The following is a 20,136-nucleotide window of genomic DNA, read 5'->3' on the forward strand; positions in this document are numbered from 1 at the left end:
TTGTTACTTGTATGTATGGTATGGATGTGAGCATGCAAGGGAATTGGGTGACTGAATGGGATGCCAGCAGATAGTAGACACCTATAGTGGCAGCATGAGATCTGTAACAAATATTGGTGTCACCATAGTTGCCAGTACTACACATGGTGACAAAACCTACTGCAGGAAATGTGCTGGGCCACATGTGTGTCCATATGACACACACATGCAAGTCAGGGAGGCTCACATACCCAACAACAGTCTCAGCCAGCAGGGCAGGTGTAGACAAACACAAACAAAAGCTGTGCTAAGGCCTCTGAATGATGGCTATAGGTAACCCCCTAGGCCTACACAGACAGACTACATCAGGTCAGGCAGTGGGATGTTAGTTCTGAAGGGTAAGAAGTCAGAAACTGATATGTGGGTCAATCAAACCTAAGACCTGTAGTACACTGATATGCCTCTAGTCAGCATGATAGGTTACAATACAGAATGAAATGGAGTACCTGACATACCAGTACAGTTATAGCAAATGTGTACAAGTGTCAGGTGTGCCATCCCCAATCCTATGTAGAAATGTAGTAACAGTCAGGTGTGCCCCCCAATCCTATGTAAAAATGTAGAAACAGTCAGGTGTGCCCCCCAAACCTATGTAGAAATGTAGAAACAGTCAGGCGTGCCCCCCAATCCGATGTAAACATGTTGTAACAGTCAGGTGTGCCCCCAATCCTATGTAGAAATGTAGAAACAGTCAGGTGTGCCCCCCCAATCTTATGTAGAAATGTAGAAACAGTCAGGTGTGCCCCCATCCTATGTAGAAATGTAGAAACAGTCAGGTGTACCCACCCAATCCTAATGTAGAAATGTAGAAATAGTCAGGTGTGCCCCCCCAAGCCTATGTAGAAATGTAGTAACAGTCTGGCATGTCCCCCCCCAATCCGATGTGGAATTGTAGTAACATGTATGTGTAGGTATAATACCAGTGGAGCACAGATTACCTGAGGTGGCCAAGGTAGCAGGATAGATTTTAGCATTTGTACAATATGCAAGTATGCGTGTGTTAGGTTGGTGTGTGTTTCGTAATGTGTGAGAGTGGTCACTATGTATGCATGGTGAGATATGATCTGGTGGCCAATGCCCAGTACTGCTGACAGGGCTAAGTCCTCACAACTGCAGCGTCAAATACAATGCTCTCCTGTATAACACATTCTAGCAGTAAGCCATTGTAAATGTATGGAGGTAATACGTGTCATGGTATGAAAGACGGACATGGCATGACTGTTGGGCCAGATATACAAGCAGTACAAAGGGGAAAGTACCAAAGACAGACAGTGTATAATGTGTAACTGTGAAAAGGACACACCCTTGGAATTGTACATAGAGGTTTGCAGCACATTAAGTGGGCTTGTAGCAGTGAATACCGATGTAGTCTGGCCAAACACTCGCAGATCAAAAAGGTCATAGGAATGGTGTATTGAGAAACAGATGATCTCCCTGCACAAGCCAGCATAAGTGGAATTCCCCATGCATATCTATGAGTCAGATGCAAGTAGTGTCCATAACACACATTCACCCAACTCACCCTACCACCACCCACAGGTACCTCTCCAGTCTTATCCCTGCTGTTGGGAATGGGTACAATATGACCCCCACCTCTGTATGGCAATAGCGAAAGAATGCAGCATGCAGTGCAGGTGTCCCATGCAGGTGTGTCCCCAGCTGTATGAAGCATCCTTCCAGGATCCACTCCACCTGATCAATACTGACAGTAAGTATTGGCATGAACACCTAGCACACCTACCCTGTCACCCCAGGGGAATATACTGTATGGCAATCTGGTACTGTAGGGCTGACAGAATGCAACAGCCTGCTACAGCTGACCTGCATCACTACCAAATGGCCTACAGTCCTCTGCCAAAGGCCTGCGTCTCACCCGTACTGCCAATGTATGTTATGTCATGGACTTCCAAATGACAACATAACACAGTCCACAGAACCCATATGCAAGGCCATGTGGACAAACCAAAGTAACATATCCACCATGACCCACTGCATGAACTGTGGACCAACACCAATACACTGCTGTGATGAGGTTATAACTATAGGGAAACTATCAGAGAATGTTTGCATAATGTATGGAAGAGGGTAGAATAATAGAGGGGGGTTGGGAGCATGGGCAGCATCGAATGTACGAAGTCCAAAACACAGCCATGTGCACATACTATCCCTGAATGCAATCACAAAAATAGGTGGCTACAAACCTGCCCATAAACCATGATAGGGGTAATGTCCTGACTTATGATCCCTGCCTCTGGGTAACCTGTGTAAATCTGTACAGCTGTGAGGTATTGCCACAGCAAGATAAGGCCATATTGTCACGTTGATGGATGTAGAAGTATGAGATCCTCTGCCACCACTGTACCAAGGTGCTGAACCAGTTACACAGACCCAGCAGCAAGTGCCTGGAGCTCCCCCTCCAGAATGGCATTAGATTGCAGGAATATGTAGGTGTTTGACCACAGTACTGGACACAACTGCATTCACACTGTGTTCCCCATGACATCACTGCAAGCAAAAATGTCTACCTGACAGTACTTGAGGACATAAAACATCACAGTGTATAGCACTACACATGTCTGAATATCTCTGCTAACACCAGGACCATGTAGCAGAAGCAGCACAGACACAATTACCTACAGTACTCACTATCCCTTGCCCAGTTTGACCCCATATTACCAACTGATCTACAGATATCCTGCAGAAACAGTTTGCTAGCTATAGGTGTAGAACACACAAGACTGCACTGGAGTACAATCTATCTGGAATGGATCCAAATATTCAATACAGAAGGGCATACTGGGCATGCTCACACACTTTAAGAAATGAAGCACATGTCTGGCAACAACAGTGGTCATTACATATCTGACAGTTGCTGATGTTAGTGCATACACTCCTCAGTATACACCAGTCATGCTTTGCACACACATTGGATAGGAATACACACATATATACAAGGACAACACACTATAATATGCCAAAAGTACACATACATAAATGTGTGGAAGAGAGTGACAGTGACAAAGAGCCTTCTGTCATGAGGCCTGTCCCACCCAGCCCACAGCCAAATGGCTACAACCACAGGATGTGTAAATGTCACTCACCATAGAAGTTAGCCTCTGGAATCCTTCAGCATTATAGACTCTGTGGTGCTAGTGCTAACTGTGCAACATGACTGTGCAAGGCAGTAGTCATCTAGCAGATACATACATGTACCTGTGGAATATAAATCTGTGTGTGCCTGAGTGTGGTGTGTCTACCTCTAGATGAATGGGTTATGGCTCATGCACACACACTGCCCTCCCCATAGTCCTACTATGATAAGCATGCTAATGTCAGTCACTGTGAAATACACCTCTGGGGAAAACAAAGCCCAGTAATCTCTGTGGTATGTCCTGTAACTGAGTATTGCTGTAGTGTGATACACTAGTTAGGGACGAGTTGTAATCCCAGATGTGGCAACTGTGTGTGTGTGTGTGTGTGTGTGTGTGTGTGTGTGTGTGTGTGTGTGTGTGTGTGTGTGTGTGTGTGCGTGTGTGTGCGTGTGTGTGTGTGTATTTGTCTGTGCAGGAATCAATACGTTTTAGGCTAGTCATACTTACTGCAATTCAAATACCCTACTTTGGCAAGCCTGCTGATATCATTCACTTTGAAATACACCTTTGGGGAAGGAGTAGTGTGGTAATATCTGCGGCACGTCCTATAACTGCATAATGCTGTAGTGTAATAAACTAATTAGGTAGGAGTTCTAATCCCAGACATGGCAACTGTGTGTGTTTGTCAGTGTAGGGATCAATGCTTTTTAGGCTAGTCACACTCACTACAATTCAAATGCCCTACTTTGGCAAGACTGGTGATGTCATTCACTTTGAAATACACCTTTGGGGAAGGAGTAGCCCAGTAATCTCTGTGGCACATCCTATAGCTGTGTAATGCTGTAGTGTGATAAACTAGTTAGGTAGGAGTTCTAATCCCAGACATGGCAACTGTGTGTGTGCATGTTTGTCTGTGTAGGAGGCAATGATTTTTAGGCTAGTCACACTCACTACAATTCAAATGCTCTACTTTGGCAAGCCTGCTGATGTCATTCACTTTGAAATACACCTGTGGGGAAGGAGTAGCCAAGTAATCTCTGTGGTGCATCCTATAACTGTGTAATGCTGTAGTGTAATAAAGTAGTTGGGTAGCAGTTCTATTCCCAGATATGGCAAGTGTTTTTTTTTGTCTGTGTAGGGTGCAATGCTTTTGACACCATTCACAGTAAATACAACCTCCATTGCCCTTCTTTGGCAAGCCTGCTGATGTCATTCATTTTGAAATACACTTTGGGGAAGGAGTAGTCCAGTAATCTCCATGGTGTGTCCTATAACTGTGTAATGCTGTAGTGTGATAAACTAGTTAGGTGGAAGTTCTAATTCCAGACATGGCAACTGTGTGTCTGTGTTTGTCATTCATATCCTGTGTGGAGGTGGCTGTGAGTGTGTAATAACTGGACTCATTGTGGAGTAGGTTTTGCAAATTACTTATACGGTGGGCCTATTATATGTCACAATATCCACCTTACAAGAATAACAGATGTCAAATATCCAAGAGGCTGGGGTGCCTATCCATACCCTTACATGTGACATCAAGTCCTGGCGAACAAAGTAAGCAACCCATGTACTACCCAGAGAACACTATCAACCCATGTTTCATACACACACTCCACTAGGCAACAATTGCTTTGTTGGTAGTTCCCTGCATATTGTCCACAGATAGTAACTATGGTGTGATTGCAGTGGACTACAGAAGGCATGGCACCCAGTCCCATCACTAAAATAGGCACATAATTGCAGACAGTGCACCTTCACTATGTTCCCCACTGGTCACCTGCAACAACTGTGGTGCCATCAAATGTGACCCACAATGGACATGCCATGCCTTAAACACACTCCCTGTATGGACAGATGCCACTGACACCAGGGAATACCTGTGTCATGCTATCAATGTACGTGAAGGGTCAACCTGGTGTCCATTACCAGTTCCCTCCACATGAGGCCAGGACTGACACATCTGATGACAATATGTGTACACAACATGGGCCAGACACCCCAGGTACAGCTCCACATGTCACTGAACATACATGTGGGATGTGTGCACATCCCAGACACCATCCATGTCATGGACTATAGAACACATACATGGCAAGCATTGCACAGCACTTGCTACACACAATAGTAACCCAGGTGACTGGATGGTGAATACAATACCCACCCGTATGGGACAATCCAGACACTACACCCCTGAGCCACACTGCAGACCATTGTCATGTGGCCTGATGTCAAGGTATGCCTTTCACCTAGCCTTGTACAGATGTCTGGCACAGTCAACCATTACACACCTGTGAAGCAATGCACCCATACATGTCAGTACTGCCACCCTTTGTCTGTGTGTGTGGAGTATAATGCTTTTGACCACATTCAAACTCACTACAACTCCCATTGGCCTACTGATGCATGTTGTCTGATGTCAGACACCTTCACATACTCTTTACCCATATATCATCTGGAAAACCCCTGTGGTGCATATGATACCTGTGCATTACTGTATTGTGGAAGACTAGCTAGTTAGGAAGTCTATTCCTGACCCTTCCAACTGTGTCAATGTGTTTGAGCCTCTGAGAGAGTGTGGCTGTCTTGACATTGACACCTGTTCATTTGGACAGGCATGTGTACTACACCTACCTTATCGCTACTATATCACTGTTGCATATGTCACTCACCATCAGAAATACCTTTGGATAGCTCCCCAACATGTAAGCTATGTGGCACATGCAATGACTGCATAGACATGTGATAGCAATACATAGTCAGGGGTTTGAAACCCTGTACTGGTAGGTGTATGACACAAACATGCTTAGGATTTACTCGCCCACCCCCTCCCTGACTTACTTTGTCTCTGTCTGTCTCTCTCACTCCCTCTCTGGTGGATGTGGAGAAGTACACCTGCATTGCTTAGGCAGCAGCTTGTGTTTTCTAAGTGATGCTCATGACCAGCTGATGGCGTCTGTGCGAAATGCAGTCCCCCTCTAGCTGATTGGCTGATTGCATGTGGGAAAGCTGTGGTAACATTCCCATAGCCAATTGCATGGAAACACGCTCCAATATCTAGGAACATCATGTTGATGTCGGGCCTTTTCATTAACTGTGAGCAGGACCTCGATTTGGTGTTTGGCAAACAGCATCACAGATGGTATTGGGATTTACCTCTAACAACATACACTGTGGAAACAGGCCAACAGACAGGAGGGAGATGTGCCAGACATGACTACAGAATGTAAGTGTTGCTCTTCTACATTTGGAGTACTGTTGGTTTAACAGGGTGTGTATCGTTATGACTGCTGGTCTACCTGTCATGATAGTGTTATGTGTTTGAGGAAAAAAACATCTTTAGGGTTATCTGCAGACTGGGCAGTGTGTGGAGCCTTTTGTTTCTTGTGTTACTCATAGAACACCTATCTGAGAACTGCAGAAGCATAAGGCGAGGATTGCAGTCAATACATGGTGACAGCCATGAGAGTTACTGACTCCATATCCCTCATATGTCACAACAAACCCTGGTACAACAGTAAATGTTTGAGGTTATTACAGCAACATGCCAATATTGGTCCAGTGTTTGTAGCTCCAGCCACAAGTCTGTCAACCATTGTACATATGTCATGCAGTAAGAGGTGCATATGTTCTGTACACTATTTATTGACATCATACCTGATAAGCCAGTCACACATCAGACTGCTAGACATGTTATGTATAATAGTGGTTATTTCTGAGGACACAACCTGGGCATTCTGTAGTTGTGTGTACAGTACTGGGGTCTCTGTACTTATGGTGATTGTTGACAGCATGTGTCACCACAGACAGGCATTGGACCACACTGTGTCATGACCCAGTGTAAGTAGGGTTATTGTGTGAGTGGCACATATGAGAATGGTGTTTATCAGACAGTCCATATAGTGTCATATTAAGCTTGCATACCATATGTGGCTATGGCTGTGGTCACATTGGTTGTGGGTATGCACTTTCTCACAGGTGTCTGTTACTCTGTGCTGTGACATGTGTGTTGAGCCTGCTATATTTGCAGGTACATGTGTATTCCCCCATACAAAATGTAGTCCAGTGTTGTGGCAGTCTGCCTGTAGTTTGCACAGTGCTTTGTGACATGCCTAGCAGCTTAGTGTAATTACCCAGTGTGCTATGTCCACTGCTGCCAGGCCACCATAACTGTTGTGTATTTCTGACAAAGCAGTGGGGTTTTGTACATATGTATGTCACTAACTACTGGGTGGTATGTGGTCATGTGACCTCTGCACCACCAGGTATTATGTGTCAGGACAGACTGGTGTGTGTGAATGCATAAACTGTGTGGACATATGCAGTCCAGTATTTACGTGATATACCCATGTACATGGCTATTAACATCCACATTTTGAGGCATGGTCCACATGTCTCGCATGAAGGGGATTTGTGTACACCTCTGGATTGACCACAGTGTGCCAGACTGTCCACATATATTGGTCATATCTCTCCTGTAGTCCACAGGATCATTACTGTGCTAGCAGTGGAACTGTACTATGATGTCTTTAGAATGTCTGTCAGTAGCAAATGGCGCACATGTCAAATGCAGATGTGACTCCCCCCACACACACCTCTGTTAAGACAACCCCTGTTACAGTAGCAACAGTCTTCATATATAACTGCAATACATACATGACATCCCCTTGCACTAAGAGGTTGCGACTATTGGTGCTGAGGTAGGACTCCACTCCATGTTCTGGACATATGGTAAACATATATGTATACACACACACACACACACACACACACACATATATATATATATATATATATATATATATATATATATATATATATATATATATATATATATATCTATATATAAACACTCAAATATGTACAGATACAAAGCAATATATGTCTACACATATACAGATATATAGATATATATGCACATATAGTTATGGATATCTACATATATATAGACATAAATAGGTATATCTGATTAGATATTTATGCACATTTAGTCATAGATATCTACATATATATCAACATAAATAGGCATATCTGTACACATAGAATGAGTATATATATATATATATATATATATATATATATATATATATATATATATATATATATATATATATATATAAGAGCCCTTCATTTGTTCGAACTTTCAAATGTTCGAAACTCATATGGTCGACACCATATGAGTGAACATTTGAAAGGCTGACAAATGATAGCGGAGATTCTGTTACATTGTGGGACTGGGAGATTCCCTTTTCCTGCACTGTAGTGAGATCATGGAGTGAGAATATTTAAGTAGCAGGGGGTGCAGGGGTTTTACTGTTTTTACAGGTAGGTAAATGGGGCTATTTCAGGATGTCGGTCTTTTGGAATGTCGATCAAATAGTGCCGGCCATATGAAAGTCGGCATTGTGAATGGTTGATATTCTGAAGTAGACCTATATATATATATATATATATATATATATATATATATATATACAGAGAGATCTACAAATGGCCATATATCTGAACAGCTATACAGATGTGTAGACATGCATATGTATGAATATATATATGTGTATGTACATGTAGACATATATCTACATATGCATATGTATATATATCCATATTCCTGTCATCTGTAAACATCATGGTTGTGTATACCTTCCCAGATGTATCTCACTGTATGTATCTGATATGTGTATATTTAGATATAACAACATATGTGATACAACAGTAATATCAATAACAAGTACTACACAATTGTTGAAGTCAAAGCAATTGTTCAATACTATTCAATATGTGTAGTGACAGATATATTGGAAAAGCAGCAACTGTCTTCACAGCTGTCATGGCATAGTGGTTAACTGTTGTGACTATAGTGTACAGGGTGCTGGGTTCAAGGACTGTGTATTTTGTTGCTGGGAAGAATAAATGCTGTCAGATACAGAGTGGTTAAGGCAGCTTTAAGAGCATTTGCATGTGTTTGCGCGAAGCTAAGCAGTGCTAAGCTTCAGTTAAATGTATGGGTGCTTACACCATGTAGGCTTTGCTTACCAGTCCGCAAATCTGCTTAGTTGTTATAGTGCAGCAACTGTGACACCTGCTAAGCATGTCTCAGGCCAGGTAGCCAGTACTCACATCCCAGTCTTTTAACATAGCATGGTAATGACATCTGTAATAAGTGTATGTAATGCCATGTACAATACATGTGTCTATGTGCTGTCATTACAGTAGCAAGGGGTATGAGTGTCATGTCTGGAACACACAAGTATATAAGACCTGTACAGCACTGTTATCAGTGTGAATGTGTTACATGCAAGGGTAGTAACCCAGGTTACATGCTGTCACACTGACATGTAGTGCATCATAGCATTACTACTGTTAACAGTTCTTTCCCAGGCAAGAGTAGAGTGCTAAATTTAGTACTGACAACAAGCAGACCTGCAGGCATAGCTGGACTCTGAGGCCTCACTGTAGTGTTCCTGGTGTGTGAGCTGTGTCACAGTATATAGCCCTTCCTGGATAATGATCTGACATGTGGAAAGTAACTGTAGACTACCATCTGTACAGCACTTGTCAGTGAGGGCTTCCAACATGTAGTAATGGCATATATATTGTTGTCAGATGTCTATCTGTTGACACATTCATCCTACTGCATAGCTACTTGCCAAGTTGATGTCTGTCAGTCCCTGTACAGATGTGCAGATGGCAGGTATTCAGCTGGGATGCATACAGGCAACCTATGCTTGACTGACACTGACATGTCTGCCCAGCTATGTTATAACTGGCACATATAAGAGACAACATCCTGTACGCACCACATGCCATGGGTACATCCACTACACTACCACAGTCAACAGAACATGCTTGGGTACAGGTCTCCATCACAGACACTAACCATGTGTTGTAATACATGTTGCATACATGTCAACTGGATCACCTTAGTCACCATTTGCAGGAGGCACCCAGAAGACTGAGTGATGCATGTCAATCTCACCCTGAGGGTCACCACAGTGGTGTCTGTTGATAGATTGCCTGCTGGCAAATGGCAGGCGGCATGATACCAGTGTACACACATCCCCTACACTACCCATCTCTCCATGGACAAGCCAGGTACATGCCTATAACCACTTGCAGCGATGGACCCCAGTACTGATACATGTGTACATGTGCATTACTGAGGATAGCAGTGTCTGTGTGTTAGTACATCTGTAGTTGGGAATACTATGAGGGCCTTCACAACCACCGCAATACCCATTGCCACAGTAAGATGTGGCTGCTGCTGTATCAGACATTACATGTACCCTGTTACGCTCCTCTCCCTAATGGCTACATGAGCCTTACAGTACCAGTACAACAGTGTTGTATAAATGGGTTGATAGGCATGGGATACCCATTGAGTTCTTGCAAGTGTGTGCATGTGTGCATGTCTGTATATCTGTACGGTACAGCATTCCGAGGCCACATACTCCTATTACAATATGCATTGCTACACACTAGTATGGATAGTGTTGTTGCTACCCATAGGTGAGGCATGACACTGCAACACCCTACTATGCCTGTGCCATGTGCATTAGATGCATATCCCTGTAGTACCACTGTTGGGATATACAATGGGTTGTATCACAGTGGTGGGCAATGTGTGATGGTGGGAATGTCAGAGTGTCATCATAGGTTCCAGTTAGTACAATATCCACTGTGGGATGTGGGTGCTGTGTTCACTGTCATTACACCATGGTACACCCAGTATATGTCCCATGTACCACTGTATGGTGACCACTGTCTCCATCAACCATACAGGTAACTGATACCACAATCTAGCCAGGTTATGCATGTGCTATGTGCAGCCTACCTGTAACATATTGGACACACTGACAAGTTAGTTAGCACTGATAGGCCCAGGTCTCTCAGATGTGTGGCTGCCTGTTATGTGTCTGTTAATGTGTATATGATGGTATATGTATTGTCCATATACAACCATTACATCCCCCATTACCATACTGTACATGTCTGGAACTGTTCTGCATGTAGCATGTAACCTGGAACACACCTCACCCTAAACGCTGTGTGGTGTGTGCAATGAAAGCCACACACTTCAGTAGCACTACATACCTAGGTAGATGTCTAGTCCCAGTGTTGCCAAGTGAGAGTGTGCATATATGTGGAAGGGTCTACATCAGGTTGCTGATTATACATGTCCAGGCGGGTCACCTGTCCATGTGGCACAGGCAATAACTGTTATACAAACCTGTGACATGTGTTCAGCTGTATCCAGGATATGTCACAGCCATGGTGTCACCACAGTGCCATACCCCTTGTGGAAAATGAGTGCAGATCATCCTCCTGTGGACACATGTATACCTACAACACAAAAGGATAACATTATGGAGACCACAATCACTCAGTGTTACTAACAGCTATAATGCATCATGGCTGGACAGCTACACTATCTGTCATGTATGCATTAAACATTACTCCTGACAACATGTTACACTGAAGTACATTGGTACACTGTAGTACAATCACTGTGTGCATCAGAACCATATTAGCCTGTCCCTGCATTGACATTATGGACGACAGGGATGTGGCTCAGGTATCATTATATGCACAGGCTGTGTTGTTGGTTTGCCAGAGACCAAGGGTGGGCCATACATTTGACACCGTGTGTGTGGGTGAAGGGTGTAATTAGTTGAAATGGGTGTGGTGATGTGGTATGTGTAGGTATGGGGTTGCCCTAGGTGTGTTCGTATAGTTTGTGGGTATGCATGCACACAGTTCTGCCATGTGGCTACCCTATACAGGTGTTTCTTGGACAGCTGCAGACCATACCTGGCAGGGTGTGCAGTTCACTGCCTCCAGCCATGGACACGTGGACTGTGCCTGCCAGGAGTTCCATGGACATGTCCAGGTACAGGCCTCTATGTGCTACTCTCCACTGATGATGACAGATGTCTGCTGGAACTGGGTCCCTCCTGGGACTGGCCAGGGTCACGTGCATGTGGCCTGTTGTGGTGTGGTGTGGATAGCACCCCTCCTGCAGTGCTGAGGCTGGTACTGCCACTACGGGAGGTCCTTGGTGTCCTAGCATGTCCACGTAGACCACCAGCTGTTGGTGTTGCTGGCCTTTGTCCAGTCGGCTGTCACTGTACTCCCACCACATGTTCAAGTACAGACAAACCACAGTCGCTGAGGCCCACCATCTCACCCAACCATCTATCCATGACCTCCTTATAGTCATGGAGGGCACCAGACAGTTCATGGAAGTTGTCGCTTGCAGACGTAAGAGCAGCCCTCTTCAGTCTCAGGCCCTGTCTGGTGTACAGCTTGATTCATGCCTGCAGCCCATGACAGTCTGAAACATGCACCTGGTGGTACCAGTTGTGGTGCTTCTGCCAGGGGCATGATGTCCAGTGGCCCAACCATGAGCACCCTGGAACATTTGCCTATGTGGTGCTCTGCCGGACATCTGGCTATGCCTGCTGTGACCAAATACAGTAGGCATAGATACCACACTCTCCTGCGCACTGCCACATACCACCAACTGTCCCTCTGCTATAGCCACTGGTGATGGGGTATGTATAGGTACTGTAACTGTGTGCGGGGTTGGGGTGGCTAAGAGGGGGATGTCAAACGATGGTGCAATTTCAGCCCCTGACAACCCCGCCTGTGCCTCAACAGTACTATCATCATCTTCGGTGTTTGTGTGGACACCAACATCAGATTGCATAGAGGAGGGACCCTGACCCACCTCACCACCTGTGGGGGAAAACAAGAAATGCACTTTAAGACCTGTACAGCATTGCATAACAGTACATACACACACACACACACACACACACACACACACACACACACACACACACACACACACACACACACATTCCACCTTAATATCTACCTGTCCCTGATTTTTACAGACAGTCCCACATTTATTCACATAATTTCCCCATCCTGCATCACACTTGGTAACATACACTCATTAATGAATCCTTCCTCTAAATGCCTAGACGAGTGATCACAACACATGTTACTCCATTACCTCCTTGACTTGAGTGGAGTAGGTTTTACGTGGTCTCACTGCTGTCATCCAGTGTTCACCCTGTGTATGTCAGGACATCATGAGCATGGCCCCTATATGTTAGGGGCTACTACATTCACTCCATAATGTCACACACTGGAATGTCATGTGTAAGCATTGCTCAGTACATGCCGGATCTGCTACTCAATCAACCTATCATCTGGACAACAGTAATATATGGATAGAATCCCTGGTGTTGTCTAGTAATTCCCCAATGCATCTGTAGTGCTGCATATGTGGGTAGTCGTTCACCTCTCTGCTGTTGCAATATTAAAGGTATAACTGGCGTCACTTTCCCTCCCAATGCATGTTCCATGCTACAGACCTTATTATACAGTCAGCTGTCCTGTGATTACATATCAGACATGTATTCCTGGTGTCTCATGTGTCAGTCCATGTCCATGTACTGCACAATCCCAAAGGGAAGTACTGCCATATGAACAACCCCACAATCACACATGTGCATACATGGACACACACACACACACACACACACACACACACACACACACACACACACACACACACACACACACACACACACACACACATACAGATGAGGTTGCACAAAGATAGTACACACAGTCCTCCCATTACCCATCTGTCAACATGCATGACATATGGTACTCAACAGCATGTAGTGCAGCTATAGGCAATCCATACTAGCGACAGTATACATGTGTGTGTGATGCATGGGCAGTGTTAATAGGTGATGCTGTGCACCTGTTCTGCACCTTGACATGTACTGTGCACCAAACCTCACAGGTGTACAACCATTGCTGAATGTGTATTACTGTGTCAATTATGTCTGCTCTAATGCTCACAGTCCCTATGTGTTTCAACTACACATACCTGGGATAATATGTGGACAGATGTCATTTGTGAATGCCTGATGTCTGGTTTACAGATCTCAACATCAGTGGTGCCTGTATGACCAATCCACTACTATAACACTGACAACCATCAGACCGTACCGTGGCTATGGAGAGTGAATGCAGCCTTATTAATATGACGCACTATTCCTTAATCTGCCATGGGACCACATCACCGCATATATTAACAGTACATGAGCCTGATATGTGACATATGTCCTGTACATTCACATGCAGTATCTAAGAAATGTGTTAGGTGTGCAGATGCTGACCGCGATGCATACACTCCGTGGGTGCATATGTGTGCACGCCTTTATCATGACAGTTCATTGCACCTATTGTTATGTGTACTACAGCAGTCACTATTCCTGGCAGGGGAATACTAGCATGGGCCATCTGGATTTGCCAGTATATGGTCAGTCTGCCCTACACATGTCCCCCAACTCTGCATGATTGCAAGGTCTACTCATGTGCACATCCCTTGGTGTTCATACACTGCCATCACTATTGCTGTGGGGCTAGGGTTACATCTGCCACAGTTCCTGAACCTGACTGTGTGCAGATACAGCCATTCGTAGCATCCTTAGGATCCCTGCTGCAGTGCACTGGTGTATCATGCTGACACACCTTCCCCACCTTCAGCCTTTTTGCAGATGCTTGACAAGTATGGCCTACACATGTGTGTCAGTTTGCAGTGTCCCATGCACTGAACACTACATGTAACAGTCTAGTCCCAGCTAATAATGGGGACCACAGTATTATGTTATGGCATAGTGTAGATATGTAACAGTTGCCATTGTAATACTTGTATATACACTGTTGTTGCACTGTATAAGGGTGATGTTTCACACATGTCCCTACTGTAGGCCATGTGTCCCACCATTATGTTCATCTCTGTGGACACATTTTGCAATGACAGGATGTTAGTTATATTGCATGTGTCTGACATACCCTTCAGATACCCCATCATGGTCAGCACTGTGATGCAGTGCATTTAACAGCAACAATACATGAACATTTACAGCATGCATTATGGGTAGGTGTGTTAGATGTGTGCATGGAATATACCATAGCCATTACATGCCCGGTGTGTTGGCAAGCATCAACATAAACCATACTCACCAGCTACAGGCAGCTGTCTTGGTGGTATACCAGAGGGACCTACATAAGAGTGTGAGAGATGCAATGTCAGTGGCCACAGCTGTGGCATTGCTACAGGGTTGGTGCAGCATTACAGTACATCAACAGTACAAGTCCACAATACTACCACTTATGCACCTCTGTTTATTACTACTACACATCAACAGACTATATATATGACATCTCACATATGCATGATCTACCTATACAGATGTGGATGCATATGCAACAGTGGTCTACTGATGTGCCCTGTGGCCTTACCTGCATGCTCCTCAGCCTGTGTGTGGGTAGCACCCACCTCCACAATGGTCTCTGCCAGTTGGGTGTGCAGGCGGACAGGTGCCACGAGGCTGGCGAGGAGCTCCTCAACATGTGTCGGAGGATGGATGGCATGACCCCCCATTGAGAGGTGATCCCCCAGACTGCAGCAGCACACCAACGGGCATTGCAAAGCAGGTCAGAACAATGATGCTGGCCATGCTCATAACTGCGGTTATGCAGGCTGACATCACTGACGCTGTGGACTAGATCATTCCGCAGGGCGGTCTGCTCCTGCTGCTCAGGGGCAGCCATGCCAAACAGAACTGGATAGTGCTCTATTAGGTAGTTCAAGACAACCTCATTTTCCACTGCTGAATACCCAGGTAAACAGCCATGGGACATCTTGCCTGAAAGACATAAAGATGGAAACAGGTCTGAGCAACTCATACAGCAAGTTTACAATAGTTCTTAATACACATCTCTATCACCCCCCCCCCCACCATATCAGCAACAACAAACTGTTCACACAAATCAATAGGTATGGCTACAGCTTACCTACCATTGGGACATATATTGTATTGCACCACATGTTGTGCTATGTGTTTGTGGCCATGTTCCCTTTGTGGACACTATCATTGCTGGCCTGTTACAGACTATTTCACCTGTATGTCATTGTCAGGGCCACTATGGTTCCATATATGCATGTGGTATGCTTTCTATGTGATTGCTGCACATCTGTCATTCTGTGTTATTGGAGATATCTATGCATGCTGCTGGCTATGTTCAGGGATTATGTGGACTATTACTTCCCACATATGTTCTATAACAGTGACACAATAGCATGTTTAGGGAATAGTTGCCCGCAGAACCACCTCTCCCACCTCATCTGGCCATGTTACCAGGCAACATCACATGTAGGACCCACCCTGGGGCCTCATCAACTGGTCCAGTACTACCTTCAGATGGAACCACCTCAGGGGATGTTGCCCCCCCGGAGGCACACACAGACATGATCCTGTCACTTGAGGTCAGGTCCAGGGTCTGTTCCATAGGGGGCTCCACAGACACTTGTGGGATGTGCTACAGCACCTTGAGGCACCCAGCACATAATCACAGGGTGCACATGTCCTCCTGCTTAGCCTCTAGGCCAGGCAACTTCAGGGCCAGGGACTGCTGTTTTGACTAGCAATGGGTGGGGGCCTTGTTCCCATTGTTTCCATATGGGGGCTCATGGGGCTTCAATAATCACAGACCACATATGCCATCTAGGGTGTTTACCCACCACATGTGTCATATACCACTCATGTAGGCTGTCCTCTATATCTACCAACTCAAACCACCTCAACAAATATACCTGCTATCCTTCCTCATATTCTCATTCCCTACTTCACAGACAAGGGCAATGTGGTACCAACGAGGCGTTCCTATGAGACATGCTCATCCATATTGCACAAACTTACAGCTGTATATATCTGTGTGTATTGCTATGTGTGCTGTTCCCTCACACATAGCATGCAGCACTGTGGTGGTAACATAGGGGGCATGTATTTACATACATATATGTGTGTGTTTGTATATATGTAGACATATATATATATATATATATATATATATATATATATATATATATATATACATACATGCATACACATATACATACCTATATATGGGGTACATTCAGACATCAGGTCCACAATCTCTAACTCTCCTTCCTGCACAGCTGCACTGTTCTGCCTTGCTACAACACAGATAGGTGCCACATATGGACACAGTCTAACATTAGGGGGATTATAAAGGGCCAGATTGCAGGTAAGCCTTTTACACACCTATGGCATTTCAGCATGCTACAATACATGTTAACCTGAGTGTCCTGCAAGTGGTGGGCTATGGAACCCACGTGTCCATCATTATGGCATTACTTCCACCACCAGCTATTGGCTACAGTAATATACATCCTTTCCATTACACAACACACACTATGTTTGCTTACATCTTGTCAGTCGGTGCTGCTCTGTATAGTTGACAAGTATGGCCCACTACCCACAGGGACATACTCTTTTTTTCATAGCAGTTGTTCAGCTGAACATCATTACAACAGCAACACCTGATGGCATATATATATATATATATATATATATATATATATATATATATATATATATATATATATATATATATCTGTATATATATATATATATATATGTATATATATATATATATATATATATATATATATATATATATACAGATATATATATATATATATATATATATATATATCATTCCACGTCATCTACCCCAGTAATATGGAGCAACTACTACAGTCAATTACATGCATATACACTTCACATACCTGTTGTGGTAATCAGGTCAGTTGTGGATGGTGTCCTTGTAGGAGGTTTTTTTTTCTCCTTGGCTATGGCCTTAGCCTGCTTCCTTTGTTTTGTTTTTTTTTTTTTTTTTTTTTTTTTTGGTTGTGGTTTTGGATGTGGATCTGTTTTCTCTTTCTCTTTCTCTCTCACTCCGTATATCTCTCTCTCTCTCTCTCCAGTAAATGGATTGAGCTACTTGGAATAGATTGCAGCATGACTTTTCTAGACGATGCACATGATCAGGTGATGGCATCTGCACAAATCAGTGTCCTCCACTTGCTACCTGCATGCAGCATGCTGTGTAGCACTTACAGTTACCACTGTCATGACAACCCTCTACTATAAATCCCTACATCATGTGGGCGTGGTCCCTTTACCTTTCTTCTATGGTGGACATCCTTCCTGTGTGTGGGCAGCAGTATTACAGACAGCAGGTAGCAATACCTCTTACAAGAGAACTTGCACACTCAGGCCAGCTACATATTTGTATGAGGTTCCAGAACTACAAACAGAGTGTGAGTAGTGTTGTTTTATGCATTGTATAGCACCAGTGTTACAGAGTTTGTGTGTACATACTAGTTTAACATGGACTGCAGTCTGTCTGCATAGCTCTCAACTGTGTGCCTATCCACTTGATGGCCAGAGGTGTGCCTGTTATGTTTTGCTTGTCCACCACACAGGTCTTGTGTCAGATATATCACTGGAAGTGTGTGTCTGTGTTGAGTGCTATCAGTACATGGCTACATCCATTTGTGTTTCTGACTTCATACTCCTTACTAAGGGTAAATTGCAGACTATCCTGTAACACCAGCAACTTGCTTACTGTATGACAACACTATTTCAATATGGGCCTGTGTTCTGGCCTCTGTTCTCCACCTAGATACCAGGTTTTGTCCATATGACATGCTGTCAGGGGTTGTTATGTAGTGGCCTGTGAGTATGTCATGCTGCCACTCTTGCCATCATTCCACTGCTGTTGTGGCCCCCACACATTTTGTGGGGTTGGGTCCCTATATGTGTGGGCTTCATATGCACAATACATGTGTGCCCTTCTGCAGTCCAAAGGTCAGTGTATGCAACAGTGGTATATGCCCCTGTATGTGAGTCTATGGGTGGAGATGCACCATAACTAAGCTAGGCTGTTACAACATGTGAGGGATATCAGGGTTAAGCTGCCTTAAGGTATATGGATGTACATCACCATACAATTCACCTTGGGTAAATGCAGGCCTACTGATTCCTGCCATACAGACTGTTCTGTTTGTCAGTGTGATTGTGATGGTTTCAGTTATACCTTGTTATGTAACAGATTCATCCCGTTATGTCAACTGAAGTCTTTACCCCGTAGAGATTGTGTACAAAGTATGGATAGAGGCTGCTGGACTATACATCTGCATACTTACTGTTGATTGTTATCCTGTGGCCTAGTCTGTATTTACTATTGTACTACTTGAAGGCTTTGGCCTGGACAGCAACATATGTTCTGCTTTCCGGAATACTGTATTAATTAATCTGTTTGAGAGTTGCATTAGTCTGTTTATATGTATTTCAAAGTCTAAAGAGCTATATGACATGGAATATACAACTGTAATAGTACACAAATAAGGCTTTCTCATGTATGCAATCCTGTGTGTGGTGTTATATCCTTTGACCTCTCTGTGGGTATATGTTTCAGGCAACAATTGTCTTTTGTATGGGTGACTCATACAGTGTCCAGTTGGTAAGGTGGCAACTGTAGGAATACTGGTTGTTCTGTATGGTGTGCACCCTCTAAATATGTATCTGCCTATACATACCTCTTTATGTGTTTATGTGTAGTTATATATATATATATATATATATATATATATATATATATATATATATATATATATATATATATATATGTATCTGCATATAAGTGTGTGTGTGTATATGTATCTTAGGAATGTTTATTGCTTCCACATTGTACATTCCCTATGGTAGGCAGACTGTACTGCATGATATGTTATTGATACCAGCCTGACATCATACAGGTGGGATGGATTTCTGTTAACATCTTGTGCCAATGTTATGTTGGGTCCTGGTTATGGGACTTGCAACAGTTGGTATTGTATTGTAGGGTAGACCTGTTTGGCTGTGGGGAGGGGGGTAATATCAGTACGTACAAGACATATGTAGCTTGGGCCCCCTCACCCCCATTAATGATGCCTGTGGTCATATATATATTTGTTATGTTCTCTTTTTTTTATATATATATATATATATATATATATATATATATATATATATATATATATATATATTTATATATATATATAGATATAGAT

This window comes from Protopterus annectens, chromosome 5.part0 (assembly GCF_019279795.1).
Source record: "Protopterus annectens isolate FY-2018-M chromosome 5.part0, PAN1.0, whole genome shotgun sequence".
In the NCBI taxonomy this organism is placed as follows: domain Eukaryota; kingdom Metazoa; phylum Chordata; order Ceratodontiformes; family Protopteridae; genus Protopterus; species Protopterus annectens.